The 16,719-nt window shown below is 37.2% G+C and overlaps 1 long non-coding RNA gene across 2 annotated transcripts in view; it reads left to right on the top strand.

Moving 5' to 3' along the window:
* The first annotated feature begins 256 nt into the window (after window positions 1–256).
* Window positions 257–16,719, top strand: part of LOC139439958 (uncharacterized) — a 73,616-nt gene continuing 57,153 nt past the window's right edge. For both annotated transcript variants that reach the window (XR_011650019.1, XR_011650020.1), the window contains exon 1: window positions 257–329. This is a non-coding gene — a long non-coding RNA (uncharacterized lncRNA). The remainder of the gene's footprint in view (window positions 330–16,719) is intronic.

The following is a 16,719-nucleotide window of genomic DNA, read 5'->3' as shown; positions in this document are numbered from 1 at the left end:
ATGGATAGAATGGGTCATCTTATCCACTTGATTATTAAAATTCCTCTGCTGAAGTCACCCACTGGTAAGCCTTCATGTGAAACACAAATATCCTCATGTTTTTTGCCCACTTTGAAAGGTCTATCCTCTCCTCTAGACTTCTTTGTCACCAATTTTCCAATCATGTTTCTTCCAAGTTCCTTACCATTTAGCCAAACTGTTGACCACAGCCCAATTAATCAGGATATAAACACAACTCTGGCCATTTCTCCTTCCAAGTAAAATGAACAACCAAGTGCACTGCTCAAAGTTCTCCCCACCAGGAGGATTTCCTTTCACATGGTCTTCAGGTATGTCCCAGAAAGGGGCTGTAGTGCTGCAGCTGTTTACTTTTGGGTGGTACCTGTATATTGTGCAGAACCATATGTAAACCAGGTCCTAGCTTTCTTTTCTTCAGTCAACGAGTTGTAAGGAACTCCTGAAGCAGCCATAACTGTGGGCTGGGAAAGAGAAGATAATGTGTCAGGAGTGGGGGTATGGGAATTTGGGCCACTTTCTTAATGTAACTTTCTTGTACTTTTGGGACCCACTTGAGCCCTCTCTGTATATACCACTTCCATGTGATGTGGAGTACTGCTGTGCATGCCAAACTTTATGGTGTGGTGGGTCAGGTAGCACCCAGTTCATGATGGGCAACTCCAGTCTCGTGGTAACTTGGTAACACATGGTTAAGCATTGCTTAACCAAAAGCTGTTTCTCAAAAGGAGAGTAGTTATCTGCAGAGAATGGTAGGGCTTTGCTCCAACCTCCTAAGGGTCTGTGCTGTCATTCTCCTATTGGGTCATGCAAAAAGCCCCAAATAGCATCTGTATTTGCTACTGAAACTTCTAGCACCCTTGGATCTGCTGGACCATATGGCCTAAGTGGCAAAGCAGCTTGCATGACCTCTTTTTGTTCTGATCCCCATTCAAAACTAGCAGCTTTTCAGGTCACTGGGTAAATGGACCAGAGTAACACACCCACATGAGGAATACTTTGCCTCCAAAAGCCAAAGGGGTCAACTATACATTGTGCCTCTTTTTGGGGTTGTAGGGGGGACAAGATACAACAGCTTTTCCTTCACTTTTGAAGGATATCTCAACATGCCCCACACCACCCCACATCAAATTCAAGAACTTTACAATGGCATAAGATCCGACCTGCTATGTCCTTGTCTTCTGTTTCCCATGGAGATGAGGCAAGGAGAGCTGTTAGCAAGCAAGAGCTTCACTTGTCCTGGATTGATGAGTCAGAGTCCCCAGTGAGCAGAGAGCAATCTGCTAAGCCTCTATGACCCTGAGTTCTTCCTCCCCTCGGGTTGTGAATGACTCTTGCCCAGTTTTGCATTATTTCACCATGGAGACAAATGTTCTCAGAAGGAAGAAGGATTTGTTGGGCTTGTTTATAGCTGCAATTATGTCTGACAGGTGTTACGCAGCTGCTTTCCCTCCCGCTGCCGCCTTGCCTCCTTTTCCTTGGAATAAGCCTAGTTACCCCAACACCATTTCTCTGTGATAAGGGATTTTCCTTGAGGTCTGACCCTTGGTTGCTGTCTGAGCTGATACCACCACATTCCCAGTGAGGTACTATTGCACAGTGTTCATAACCTGGGCGATGGAGTCAGCAAAAACCAGGGTTTCCATCCCACTCTTAGTACTTACCTAACTTCTCTCAGCCTGTTTCTCATCCATAAAACCAGAATAATAACACCTCATGTTTGTGGGAATTAGAATAGATGGTAGCTTTGAGTAAACATTTCATGTACATTAGTTTCTAAGATTATTATTATTTTTAGTGTCCTGTAGAGCTTTGAATCTGAGTTTAGAATAACTCACTCTGGTTTCCAAATAGTCCTGATAGGAGTATGAATTCTGGAAGTGACTAGCTCAGGCCCCTGGCTACCTCCAGATTTATGTATATGCCTGTACTCATAGGCAAAGTGCCTGGCCAAACTTTTTGATGGTAGGACTTTGTATCTGTTATCTTTCACTGCATAACAAACAACCCAAAACTCAGTGGGTTAGATCAGTATGCATTTATTATTGCTTATGTGTCTATGGGCTAGCTAGGTGGTTTTGCTGATTGGGCCTGTAACTGATTTTTGCTAAGCTCTACTAAACTCACTGATGCATCTTATATATGCTGTTGGGTTGGTTAGGAGTGAGATGGTCTACGAGGGTCTTACATCTCTGAGTTGGTGGTTCTGGTGACATAGATGACTAGACCACATTTTCTCATCTAGCAGGCCAGCCTGGCCTATTCTCATAGTAGTAGCAGTGTTCTAAGAGAGCTAGGTAAAGCATGCAAGACCTCTTGAAGTCTAGGCTCAGAACTGGCATGTCAGCACTTCTGTGGCATTCTATTGGCCAAATCAAGTCTCAAAGCCATCCCCAGTACAAGAGGTGGGAAAATAGACCTTAGCTAGTAAAAGGGAAGATCTGCAAAGGCAAATTGCAAAGGGCATGAATATGGGAACTGTGAATATTTGGGGCCATTACTATAATCAGTCTACCACAGACTCATCTTAAATTAGTCCTCAGTCCTGATTTCCACCTAAAAGTCCTTGTCTCAATAACTTGTATACAAAGATGAGCTGTTAATCAACTGTATTTTATCCAAGAGTATGAAATTATTAGCTTCTTACATTATTTCAGCAACCTTTTTCCTGGGGCCTTGGAAGAGAAGATACACACAGGTCAGAGTGCCTGATATTTCCTTCTTTCTGCTTGCCTTCTTCTACCTCCCCCCTCCCTCCCAACTGAATGTTCTTTGAACCCAGTGATCTTTTCTCTTCTGAAGAGTGTAAGACAAGCATACAAATTGGTAGAGCAAAAACATGGTAGTAAAATCAAAACTTCTAAAAGTCTTCCACCCTATTATGCTATTAGGATTACTCCACAGTTATAATAATGCACAGTAACTACTTGGTGTTTTGAGAAATGGTTGCTGCAAAATTTTACCTACTCTGAGGACTCTTTTAGCCTGTCTGTAGTATGTAGGCACAAACGTCACCAAGTGTGAGTCTCATAGTTAAAAATTTATAAAGTGATATGAAAAGCCAAAAGCATGATTCCTGCACTCAGGGACTTTACAATTTGGTTGTAAATGGAAGCCCTGGTGGAACAACAGAAAGTGATATAAGAAAAGAGATTATTAAGTGTGCAAATGGACAGAATGGACTGTAAGGAACAAAGAATTATGAGAGTGGTCCAGAGAGGCTCAGGAAGGCTAACATACTCAGATAAATTGAAAATATGATATTTTCTGAGCTGGCTTGGAATGGTTGAGTCTCAAACAGGGGAAAGGGAGTCAAGGAGACTATATTTACTTCCTTAATTTTTGTATAGTTTGCTGCTTCTTAGACAGATTGAGCCTCAAGTTCTCAGGAGACCTTAGATATTATCTAGAAAAGGCTTTCTTGCCTTCCAATGTTTGACAATGTTGAAAACCTTCTTCCTTAAAACTTTCCCTCAGCCCTTGAAAAGGTTGGCACCATTCCAAACCCCATTGTATGGACTATTGACTATCTGTGTCTCTGCAAACATAACCTGAGGGAGGTGGAACTTAAGTTTCTTTGGAAGAAGACAGCTCATCTCCCCAGTCAGCATCACCTCAGCCTCAAAGCTCTCATTTCACATCCAAATCAAAGGCTGACCTAAACGTGGAACACAGCCATTCCCTCCCCCCATTTTTCCTGTCAAAATGAGAAATGGCTGGGTGGGAGCTCTAATTATGTGGAACATGCTGGGCACTGTTTTCATGTCCAAAGAAAATTGGTGTAACCACTGTCCTTGAAGCAAATGATGTGATGCCATAGTGACCAGAGACATGGGCTAGTTGGCACAGCAGTGACAACAAAACCTGGTATTTTCATGTATTTTATAATCTTCAAGAACATTTATATACATAATTTCATTTGAATTCCATACAATTCAATACCCTAGACCCAACAACTATTATTGTATGCTCTCATTTCTCAGATTAATAAACTGAGGCTTAGAAAGGTCAGATGACTTATGCCAGTTAATAATCAAGGTCTAGAATCCATCTCTCAGTTCAGTGTTATTTTTGCTATCACACAACAATATTTTCTCAAGAGTTCATCCTAAGCTTTTTAAAATTTGTTTGGTAACTTAATTTCTGTAAAAATCAATGTCACTAGTCTTTGTCTTTCTCATTCGGAAACCAGAAAGACTACAAAGATTTGGAACATGATCCCATAAAATCATCTATAGTCTAGCCTTTGTGAGTACTGTAGGCTCTTCTTGTCTACTGTTATCCATTTAGGAATTTTCAGATGTACAAAATAGATCTATGGGAGGGAAAATGATATTTTAAAATTTAAGCAATTTTCTTCATTTCTACTCTAAAAATATGGGTCTATTGCTTGTTAATGCTGACAACATCCCACTGAAGTAAGGAGGTCAGGAACACTATTATCTCTCTGTTTTTAAAAGCAGGTACAGAGAGAGGAAATAACTTGCCCAAGGACACGGTGACTCAGTCAGTAGAGGAGCCAGGACCAAAACAGCCCTCATTTTTTTGACTTTCAATACAGACTGAGACCATGATCCAGATGGGTTATGGGATCATGGCTCTTCACAAACAAGCGAATATTAGTCAGATGTGGAAATAATTATATCCTTTTCACATTTTGAACAGAAAGTGAACTCTCAAAGCTATTGGCAATGGTGAAGCCAAAGATTCTCCGTCTTTTTTTTTTTAACTTTTTATTTTTAAGTCACAGATGGCCAGTTTGAAAACGGAAAGAAAATCGTACCTTGTCTTCTCTCTCAGTCCTGGCCTCAAATAACACCCCCCCACACCACACCCTGAGGGAAGAAGGATTACACTTTCCACTATTCTCAAGGGTAGATTTTGTTCTTTTAAAATAAATAAACACTTGAAAACTTTTTTTCCCTAATATTAGCTTTGGTCTTGAACCAGAATTGATTTGGCATTGAGCAACTAGAACAGACAAATAGTGTTCACAAAGAGCAGTAGATGAGATTCTCTTTTGAGGGAGCCTCTTAGAATCGTTCAGTATAGTAAACCAAGAGTGGGTCTAATTTTGATTATGAAAAATAGTGACTTGAGATAGTTACTCATCACTCTCCCTGGCTGGGGTCACCTAATGTTGCCAAAGGGACAGTTGCCTACAGTCTCATTTTTCAAACACTAGATTAACCATGTATAGGCTGGGTCTGGCTATACATTTTTGTTATTGTTGTTTTTAATTTGAGGAAGGGTTGCTTTTAAAAAAATTCTTAGAAAGCTACTGCACAGTGCCTCATGAAGGACCTGACCCTATCTTTCCGAGTGTCTTTATTCCTCAGTTCCTGACTTACTTTTCCATATGTTGCTGACAAAGTTGGAATAAAGGACATATGAGCTACTTGCTGAAATGACTCTTGATTCTTCATGTTATACATGTATATATTTTTTCTTGCAGATAATGTGTCATCAAAGATTGCAGAATCTCATTTAGGATTAAAACTAGGGTGGAGAGGGAGCCATCTTTACCAAGTGACCCAGGAAACCCAATTGTTAAGAGTAAATATAAATGAAAGAGTGGAGCTGTGGATATTCCAGAATGCAGAAGTCTCATGACAAATCTCCAAATTATAAGCAGACCTCATTTCAAAAAGAATAGGACAGAAGTATGTCCACATAATGTAATGAAGAGACCTTCTAGTTCAGAGCTATGATTCTGGCTGCATCAAGAATTGGTAAATCTAGGATTAATTGGTAAAGGGATCTTTTTCATTCCTCCAAATATATTTTCTCCCTAAACTGTTGCAGAAGAATGCTAAATGGGACTTTCCCATAATCCATAGTCCTGATTGAGGCTCCAAAGCAGAAGATAATGGTGCCAAACACCCAGACATTCTAAAGAGTTGTGCTAGATTATGCACATAGGACATTCTATAAGAATGGTAAATTGGGTTTCTGTGACCAGTCACTTACCTCCAGTGTACTGATGAGAAAGGGGTGAGATGGTGTGATGAGCCAGGTAGGATTTCTTGGAAGAGAAGTATAGGCTTGGTAGGAAGAACTGTATTTATCACCCTCACTCAAGACCAATGAGAGGAGGTTTCAGGAGTACCATACATGGGGATTGTCTACAAGAGAGGAGGCAACAGCCCCACTGCCTGGCTAAACTCGTGTCTAGGTGCGTCCCCTTTGAGCTTAAGAAATGAGGGGAATGAGAATGCTCTTAGAAACTTTTGTCCTAATTTTGTGCCCTAAAATGTTGAGAGATTGGTGCCTTCTCAACATTGAGAGGCTTGAAGAAGCCTTCTATTTAGGAACCGGCTGGAGCTGCCTTTAAAGGGTAGTAAGGACAGAAGGCTGAATGGGACATAGCATATTACTCCAGATGCTGAGAGTTCTCTTGAGTTGATCGATCCCATGAAAGGTAGTTGGGCTAAAAAACACTCTCCTAGAGCATTGTCAGGACTTGGAGTTGTCCTGGGTGGTGCTCCAGGGACAATTTGCCGGACGTTGTATGTCCTCCCATGGCCCACTGGATGGAACGTGGGAGAGTGTGGGCTATGGTGTGGACCACAGGCCATGGGGTGCAGTGATGCCCAGAGATGTACTCACCAGATGCAATGGATGTGTCATGATGATGGGGGAGAGTGTTACTGTGGGGGGAGTGGTGGGGTGGGGGCGGTGGGGGTGAATGGGGACCTTATAGTTTTTGAATGTAATATTTTTTAAAAAATGAATAAATTGAGTAGAATTTGGAAAAAAAAACACACCACTCTCCTAGAGTACTGTCCAATAAGACTAGGTAACCCCAGCTAAGTTTTTACACTATTCAGAGCAGGAGTGAAGGAGAGTCAGATGAGACCTGCAAGAGAATGTAGCTTGTGACCTAGAAGAGTACAGCTTCAGAAGTTGCTGGGAAGGTATGGGTCTCTAAAGCACCTACAGAAAGGTCCCATGAGAGGAAGAGTAGCCTCTGGGCATCTGCTGGAAATAACATCACTGGCACCATAGACCTCTCTGCTAACGCCCCTTCCCTACCCAGGAGAGCCAGAGCAGTTAGAAAGAGAATATTAGATTGAAGTGTTTTTTTTACTACCAGAAAATGGAGTTATTTTAGAGATGACTGGAAAAGCTATAGGATCTACCTGAACTATCACTCAGGGGTGTTGAAAGGAGATATAAAAGTAAGTGTTTTGTATGGCAGTGTGTAAGGAAAAATATTTTCTGCCCAAACGCCACCAACTTGAGATGTTTCATAAGTTGATAGTACTTGGATGTGTCTGTATCATCAGATAATTTCCTGGAAATACTTTGTAAGTAAACTTGTATGAGAAGCTTATACATTTTAATAATTCTTTTAGAGAAATTTTACATCTAAGTCATCTTCATCTGAATACTTTTATTATTAAAAAATGTTTTGAAAAAAATTTATTCTCTGGAAACATTTTCAAAGAAAAAAGAGCCCTATTCTCATTAAGAATTTGTTCCATATCCAAAACTGTCTCTTTGTTTTATTAATAATGTGGTACAAGGACCAATTATAAATGGAAAATATAAATAATCTATTTATATAGAATTATTTTTTTTATGTGTCAACTTTTCTAGACTACAGTAAATAAAACACTAATTTAGTAGGTGTTTCTGTGAAGAGAATTTGCAGATATAAATAATGTCCATAATCAGTTGACTTTAAATTGGTCAACAGGGCAAGGATGATTCAATCAGTTGAAAGGCCTTAAAATGCAGTGTCAGAGAAAAAAAGAATTGAAGAATTTTCACCTGTGGACAGCAGTGTCCATCTGAGTCTGTGAGGTGCAGCCTGTGATCTTCCCTCCCTGGCAGCTTGCCTTATGGATTTTATTACTTTCTCAGCCATCTCCCACAATCATGTAAGCCAATTCCCTATAATAAAGTATCTTTATATATATAATTATTTATCTATATATCTGTCCATATATCTAAATAGTTCTGCTTCTCTGATTGAACTTTGGCTGATTTATAAAATATTTAATATATAAATATAAAATCAACCTTTAGTCAAGTCCTCTGAGGAAAAAGCACTAAAGAGCCAGAAACAAAACAAAACCAAAACTCAGTTAAGATAAACCTGTAGGGGGCTTATACTTGCAGTGGGTGAAAAATGATAATGTTGGTTTCGGTAACTGGCTTCTTCTAAGTGTCAGCAATATCTGCAATGGACTTCCAAAGGGATTTTAACAGAATTTCAGTGTTGCAGTTTGACTTACTGGAATGTTTAAAAGCTACATATTTTAAGATTAATACTATAAACAGAATCTAGGGCCAGACTAGCAGGATTTACATTTTAGTTCCATTTCTTAGCAGCAATGCAGCCATAGGCAAGCTGCCTTTTTGTGACTTAGGTGTGCCTTTATAACATGGTGATAAATAACAGTGCCTCATTCATAGAATTGCAGTGAGGATTGAGTTAATACATGCAAAACACTTAGGGCAAAGCATGGCACATAATAAGAACCAAGTGTTATTATTTTATTTTTAATTAATGTGTTTATTATTATTTTTACTATGCTTAGACTGAGAAACCGCTCAAATTATGATATGGTATTAAAATTAAATAAGAGTCCCAGAGAACATCCAAATAAATAGGAAAATAAATTATTCTTCCTAAGTATTTCAAGAGGAGAAAGCTTGTACAATTCTAAGTATTAAGCTTCCTCTCATGAAACATTATCCAACCCCCCCCCCTTTTTAATGAAGTACCAGGGATTGAATCTGAGACCTCATACATGGGAAGCAGACACTCAACCACTGAACAACATCCACTCTCTGAAAGCCTATTTTAAAAATTGTTTTTCTGTATAGGTGTGCATCCTATCAACTTAAAGCACTTTGCTTCCTGGCCCCCAAATAAATGTGTGGCAATTTTGTCAGGTGGAGGCTACATCTTTTCTGCTTATTTTAATTTCTAAAATGTTAAGTAACTTTCAGCTGTATCTGGTAATGTCCAAATCTTTCTTCTTATGGCAATTCATGTAAGAAAAGCTAGTTTGCATGGTTATTTAATCATCAACATGTCTCCATTCTGGACAGTTTTGCTCAATTTTAGAAAAAAATATCAAATGTGACCTAGCAAGAACTATGGATTTTGATTTGGAAGAGTGCAAAACGTTTCCACTGCAGTGACTTCAAATACCAGTTTTTCTTGGAGACCCCTTTGTCCAAGCTGCAAAAGCTGACTTTTTTTTTTATATGGAGTTATAACTTAGGAATTCCTGATTATCAGAGGTCCCTCCTTGAGCACTCTGTATTGAAAACTCTTTTGGAAGACTTTATATATTTAAAAAAAAAAAAAAAACAGTTTGAGGGAGCACAAATGTTCTAGGCCACTTCCCTGGAGGAATCTATTTCAGAAAAGGCAATTACAGATTCACTCAGGCCAATCTATCAACTGAAGATTTTGGCTTATGACAGTCTTCTGTGTTTGATATGTCTGACCATGGCAGTTACCTGTAACTTATGAGATATAAACCCCTGTTGGACTCAGACATGACTGGGAAGTGTCCCTCATTCATTTGTTTTTATTTCATTAAAAATTGGAATAGTACATTTAATGTGTCAAGATTTAGGGTAATAAAGACAGAGCTGTGAGTAAAAGTCTTCTGGGAAATTGGTAATGAAAATACTTTTGGGGGTGATACAGCAGTTTCACCCACTCATATCTAACTGAAAAGTCCTCCTCAGAGAGCCCAGTTAACCCAAAACCGTTTGATACGTACATATTTCCCCTTCTGTCATCATTGCGTTGCTGGCCAGTGTGTGGGCATCATTTCTTTGCTTTGTTTTTCCCTCTGAGTGCAAGTTTGCCCAAGAAAGGAAGAAAGATGGCAAAGTTGTTGTTTGCTTGAGTGTGGAAGTGCCATCCTGAATAAGAATAAAAAAAAAAATTTCCCCATGGCACTTCTTAGTTGTACATACTAGAAGCAGCTTGATTAAATTACATAAAGGAGGGCAAAAATGCCCCTGGCCATTGAGAGACAGCAGGGTAGGAATTTTATGGCTGAATTGAAGCAAATCTGAAAAGTGAGGAGGCCTGACTAAGCTCTAACTCACCATGCCATTAAAATCACTGTTTGGTGTTAGTTTCTGAATAAGTAAGATGTGAGTCACAATAAAAACATAATAAAAACATATTTAAAAACCCTCAAGAATATGTGCTTGCAAAATAGTGTGTGCCAGTTCCTTTAATGGGGAAATTTTAGCTGATAAACATTTAAGACTTATAAGGAAGAGATAATATTAAATACTTATGCATAACTGCTATATTTAAGGAGTCTCCTGGGTCCTATGAGAAACACAAGGAAGGACAAGGAAGGAAGTTTATTACCAAGGAGCAGAACATCTTTTAGGAAGTCAGGACACATGTAGTAAAAATGTATCTAAAAATAGACTGGGTAATATATAATATGAGCCAAATGGTCAGTCCAGGAGATAGTGAGTGCTGTATACATTCAAAAGAATTAAAGGTTGCATTAATTCAACTATTGGTTTGTTCAGTTGGTCAGTAAGACAATATTTACTAGGTGTCAATTATGTACCATATACTGGCCTCAGTGAGAAAAATGGCACCTAATATCCACATTGTTATATGTGTTTACGGGTTACAGTCACATTTGTGATCTCATTTCTCATTTAAGCTGCACTTCAGCCCATTTTACAGAAGAGGAAATCAAGACTAAGAACACTCAAATAACCAAACTGGCTAATCCAGATAAGGATTTGAGCTAGACCTGAAGTTTAGAATAGCATGTCTGAGAGATGATTCAAAGGTATAAGGTCTGGGTGCTTTAGAGGCCCATGAACTGAAATAGAGTCAGGTGAGTGAGTGTGTGGCCGGGAAAGATGGGAGAGGGGTTGTTTTAAGTATGTGTGAGTTTGAAGCAATGGTGAGATGATCACATGAAATCCACAAGGCATTTGGAGATGTGGATCTGCATCTTGAGAAAGGAGTGACTAATAGCTAAAGATTTGGGAGTCGTTGTAGAAATGGCATTTGAAATATTAATGAGAATTGATAAGGTCTCTAGAAGAGAAAGGATCAATAGTTAAGAGCAGGGCAAACTTTGTGAAAGCCTACATTTGTGGGTGTAAAACTTTACAAGAGCAGTCATCAAAGCAACAAACAAGGAGGAAGAATGTTGGATAAAGCTGCTTCATTCCAAGATTGATAAAATTTCTTCAAGATGAAACATGTCAAAAAGATCGATAAAATTACTTCAAGGTGAAACATGTCAAATGCCACAGGAAGTACAGGGAGAAAGAGAGCTAAAGCAAGGCCTTTGAGGATAGCAACGAGGAGCTGATTTGTGGTTCTTGGGAATGCAGCTTCAGGAAACAATGGGAGCTGAACCAGTGTATGTTAAGAGATGGGCAGGTAGTGAGGAATGAAAGTAGAAGATATAAACTCCTCCATTGGGAAAATTTTTGAAGTGTGTGAAATTTTTTAAGGGAAAGAATTTATCCGATGTCGTTTTTGTACTTTGTCTAAAGAATCTAATGAGATTAATATTATCCTGCTAATGAAATAAAAGCTGCATTCTACCTTACTGACTCCTTTAATTGCTATTATTGTAAGGTTGGCAGGTTGCTTTAGGGAATTATCTGAAATCTGATTCCCATTAGATCCAGAATTTGTCATCATCATGGTACAGAGAGTAAGGCATGGAAGAACAAACTCAAAGGTCACATTCTTCCCCAGACTAGGGAGAGCAGAACTGCTAGAGAATGCTCTTCCTAGGGCAGGATCAGTGCATTGGGTAGTCATCAGTTATTCCTACTGCCCAAAATGTCTGGGACGTGATGAGCGCCTAATGATATTGTTGAATGGTTGGTGGCAGAGTGAATTGTGGAAGCAATGAATATGGAATTAAGCGATGGAGTCTGGCATTGAAGGTATGAACACTGTTTTCAGTTAGAAAGCCAATATTAATAAGGACATCAACCTGACTGTGAAAATGAAGACTTCATGGATTTAATGGCCTTCTGCTGTCCTCCACCTTTTTGAGAGCTTAGTTGCAGTTATTTTTCAGGTGGGCTGTGTCACACATCAACATGACTCAGAACCGATGAGATATTTTCTATTCTTCCTCCAGGAATAACCAAGCCATATTTATTCATTTGCATTTTATACCTCACCTCCTTCTAAAAGGATGTATGTGTCAGATGAAATGAGGTTTACTGTAAAAGTTTCAGTGGTGGATTAAAAGAGTAGAGCAGCAATCATCTAAAAGGAGCATGAGGAGACTGTCCTTACAGACGATTGAGACGAAACCTTTCAATAACTGGATATTATGCTCTGTGTTTCCTATATATACCCAAGGCAAAGCTGAAATATTGTGGATATATTCTTTATTGTTGATTAAAAAAAAATCACATTTCTCTGGAGTCAAACATTTCCCAAGAACCAAACTCTAGGAGGATTTGTCATGTTGATTCTCATATGAGTGGTTTGGAAGAACATGACCGAATATGGTTTCAAGAACAATGTTGCACCATCCCCAGGCATGCTGTTCAATGAAAGCCCAAAAAGTCTGCCCAAAAAGTCTGGGATGTGATGAGGGCCTAATGGTATTGTTGAATGGTTGGTGGTAGAGTGAATTGTGGAAACAATGAATATGGTCAAGTCTTCCTTGACCCATGTGGAGCTGGCCCATGAGCAGTGCTGACACATGCAAGGAGTGCTGTGCCACACAGGGGTGCCCCCGTGTAGGGGACCCCCACATGCAAGGAGTGTGCCCCATAAGGAGAGCTGCCCAGCATGAAAGAAAATGCAGCCTGCCCAGGAATGGCGCTGCACACATGGAGAGCTGACACAACAAGATGAAGCAACAAAAAGAAACACAGATTCCCTGTGCCACTGATAAGGATAGAAGCGATTGTTCACAGCGAATGGACACAGAGAGCAGACAACTTGGGGGGGGGGGGAAGGGGAGAGAAATAAATTAATAAAAAGTCCCTTTACATTGATAGACCCCTATAAAGGCTGAAGGCATGATATTAAATTGAACCTCAGGGAAACTATTTCCATTTGGGTGTGGGAGAGAATGGTTGGCAGGTAGCTAATTGTTTTCATAAAAGTGCTCATGTCCTTTTTAATGATAAAAGTAATACTTTAGATAAATTTTAAAAATAAAGTTATAAGAGAGAAAGTAAAATTTGTAATTTCAATATGACTTTTACTATTATGATATATTGCCAGCAATGAAAAAATACATATGGATACAAATTTATGTATGAAACACAGATGTATATCTTTTAAAATATGAGCATATACACTATGTATAAAGGTTTAGAATTAAGATATAGCGATACCTGAATTCCCCTTGCCTCCAAGATGACTCTCTCATCTATTTGCTCATTGTTTTTTTCCTTGGTTTTGCCTGTTGTCTACCTATTTGTTTTTTGCTCATTGTCTGCTTGTTTTTTTTCTTTTTCTTTTTCTTTTTCTTTTTCTCAATGTCTGCTTGTTGTCTGCTCAGTTTGTCTTCTTTAGGAGGCATCAGGACTTGAACCCACGACCTCTCATATGGGAGGTAGGCGCTCAACTGCTTGAGCCACATCCACTCCCTGTATACATAGTTTTGTATTAGCTTTCTATCTAATAGCAAATCATGACCACTTCCACATGAAAACAATTTTTAATGGCTCACCATCTTTCATATAAGTAAGTCATAATTCATTCAACTGTTTCTCAGTTGGGAACATTTATAGAGGATTTGATTTTATTAAGGATATTATCACTTTTTGATATTTGTTGCAAATATTTCCATATTTTATGACTTGTCTTTTAATTTAATCTTTTGGTATTCAGAAGCTTTAATTTTTATTTAATTGATATTCTCCATTCTGATTCTGTTCTTTGCTTTTTTGTGTGTAGAAATTCTTTCTCCTTCTTAGATTTTATTATTCTGTTCTGGAAAGCAGAATTTTAGAGTTAAGGTGTAGATTATTCCTGCTAAAACTTAAATTTAGACAATTTTTTATTTTTAATGAGAGAAATATAATAGCCCAAGTCAGAAAGATATAACTTTAAAATAGTACAGAGGAAAAAATATGATCCAATGGATAAAGTACCAAAGCCTTATTAGTAAGAGTTTTCCCTTTATATTTTTATCTTTCCTAATATATTATACTTAGAAATGCCCACCCTACTCCAAAATTCTGTGAATGTTTTCTAAATCTTCTAGTTCTTTTCCTCTCTTATACTTAAATTTTATCCACTTGAAGCATATAACTTTGCTTATGCTGAGATCTAATTTATTTAGTTTCAAAACATGCCTGTATCTCAACACCATTTGTTAATCAATTATCCTTTTCCTACTGATCTGAAGTATTATCTGGTATTGTTCTGTTGCATTCATTTTATTATAATTTTCTTCCCCCACCAATATTTATTTGCAAAATTGTGTCTAGCTTTCTATTTCCATTTTTGTCAATTTTGATATTTAGGAATATATTTGTTTCAGAAAATGTTTTTATAATAGCATTACACATTTTTCAATACTCTAGAATAGGTTATAGAGCATGAGAGAGTGTGTTCCTTCACACTTGAAGGATCTCACTCTTAAAACTGTTGGATTCTAAGAGCTTTCCTTGGAGGCCGTTCTTCAAATTTTAAAAGTAATGTCTATAGCTATTGGTCTATTAAGATATTATTTCTATTGAGTCAGTATTAATCATTTTTATTTTCAAAGAAAACTTTCTATTACATAAAATATTCTGAATTTTATTTTTTTAAAATTCTGAATAAAATATTTATATAAAACATTCTATCATAATTTAAAATGTTCTTATTTCTTTATTATATATGCTCTCATTTCTGATTATTTTAATGTCTTTGCTCCTTTGCTAGATTTATCAGAGGGTACTATACTTTACCAAGAATTAACTTTTGGGATTTAAAATCAGTTTCTATTATTTTCAAATTTAGTAAATTTTTTCTTTTTCCCCATTTCCTTAGGTTCTGTCTAGAAAAAAAGTTTGAAGACTGCCTGCATATATAAATTTGGCCATATACCTGAAGTTTTTATTTTAATCTCATCCTCATTATTTCCTGTATCACTTGACACATTGAACAATGTTGATACATTGAAATGTGTCACAAGAATTGTGTTGGCTTCTGAAAATATATTGAAAGACTTTTTATTCTTTTTTATGCAATGTAGTAATATGTTTAACATGAGAATTAGCTGATCACTTAAATGAATACTTAAAATGAACACTTGAAAGGTCTTTCTGATAAATGAACTGCAAATGATTCTGAAAATTTTTTAATAACTTTTGTTTTCTAAAGTTATAAAAAGCTTATAACTTGGTATGAAATAATCTTAAAGTCCTGTCTTTAAAATGGAGGCGTAAACTTTACTCCTTATTTTCATAACTCATACTTGCTACTTCCTGTCTTTTATTAAGAGTTTCGTGATTGTTTATTTTTGTTTTGTTGCCCCCTTATTTGATTTTTAGGCACCTGTTTTCTTTTTTGTGTGTAATTTTTGCTATTTGGACTATTTTTGATGTTATCGTAATTTTTAACATTCATTAATTTTGAAGATTTACACTTTGCTTTATATTTGAGGCTCATAGTTACACATATTTTTTCAAAATTATGCCCAAACTTTTTTTCTAATTATCAAAACTAGTGCAACTGAATCTTTTGAGCCAGTTTTTCCTTGGGGAAGGTATGGAATTTACCTTGCTGTTAATTAACCACCTTTTAAATATAGTTAGTGATTTATTCTCAGATTGCTGTAATTACATAATTTTCTTGTTATATATCTTTTCTTTCAAGACTTTATTCTTTGTATTCAATTTTTTCTTATGTTTAAGTCATCTAGTATCAAGTCTATGTTTAATTGGTTTCTGTACCTTCTTGATCATTTTTTAAAAGTTTTATTATGATTTCCCCATTCTTGATTTTTAAATTTGGATTTATCCTTCAGTATATGCATATCTCTGAATAATTTTTTAAAGAGCTTAAATGATACAATTTTTTCAATATGTTCGCATCTTATAATAGTGTTCATTTCCTTCACGCCTGAATAACAACTTGGCTTAGTATAACATCTTTAGCTCACAAACTTTTTCCTTTAACATTTTGTGGTGTTTTTTTCATTGCCTCTTGGCATTTTACATTGCTAAAGAATAATCTGAAGCCAGCCTAATTTTGATTTCTCTGTTATAAACGTGTTTTCTGGAGGATTGCTTAATAGATAGCTTTGCTTTTTCTTGTAAGTCCAATGTTTTGTCACTCTTGAGTCTCTTTTAAATACTTTACCCTAGACTCCTTTCAACCAGAGTCATCCTTGACATCTGTGTCCATATTTAGTGTATCATGTTGTTTTTTTGCACCCGAAGCATCTCTAGAATTAGTTACTTTTCACTCCTACCATCCAAGGTAATAAATTGTTTTTTCTCTCTCCTGGACACCTGCTACAAGAACCTCTGACTTGCTTCTTCACAAACCTATACATGACCACATATCAGCTGAAGAGGCAACTAGAAAAGGACCTTGAATTAAAGGTTCAATACGGATCAGCAGAATATCCCTGTCTACATATAATAACATGACTTCAAAATGCTGTTTGACCTAATGTAAGGGGGAAATGGAAAGGAGAAATGAGAATATAAGGCTATGAGTCTCTAAAAAAGAATCTGGAGGTTGTCAGAAGGAAT

Source organism: Dasypus novemcinctus, chromosome 11, assembly GCF_030445035.2.
Source record: "Dasypus novemcinctus isolate mDasNov1 chromosome 11, mDasNov1.1.hap2, whole genome shotgun sequence".
Classification (NCBI taxonomy): Eukaryota; Metazoa; Chordata; class Mammalia; order Cingulata; family Dasypodidae; genus Dasypus; species Dasypus novemcinctus.
Note: the sequence above shows the minus strand (reverse complement) of the source record. Positions and strands in the feature narration are given on the sequence as shown.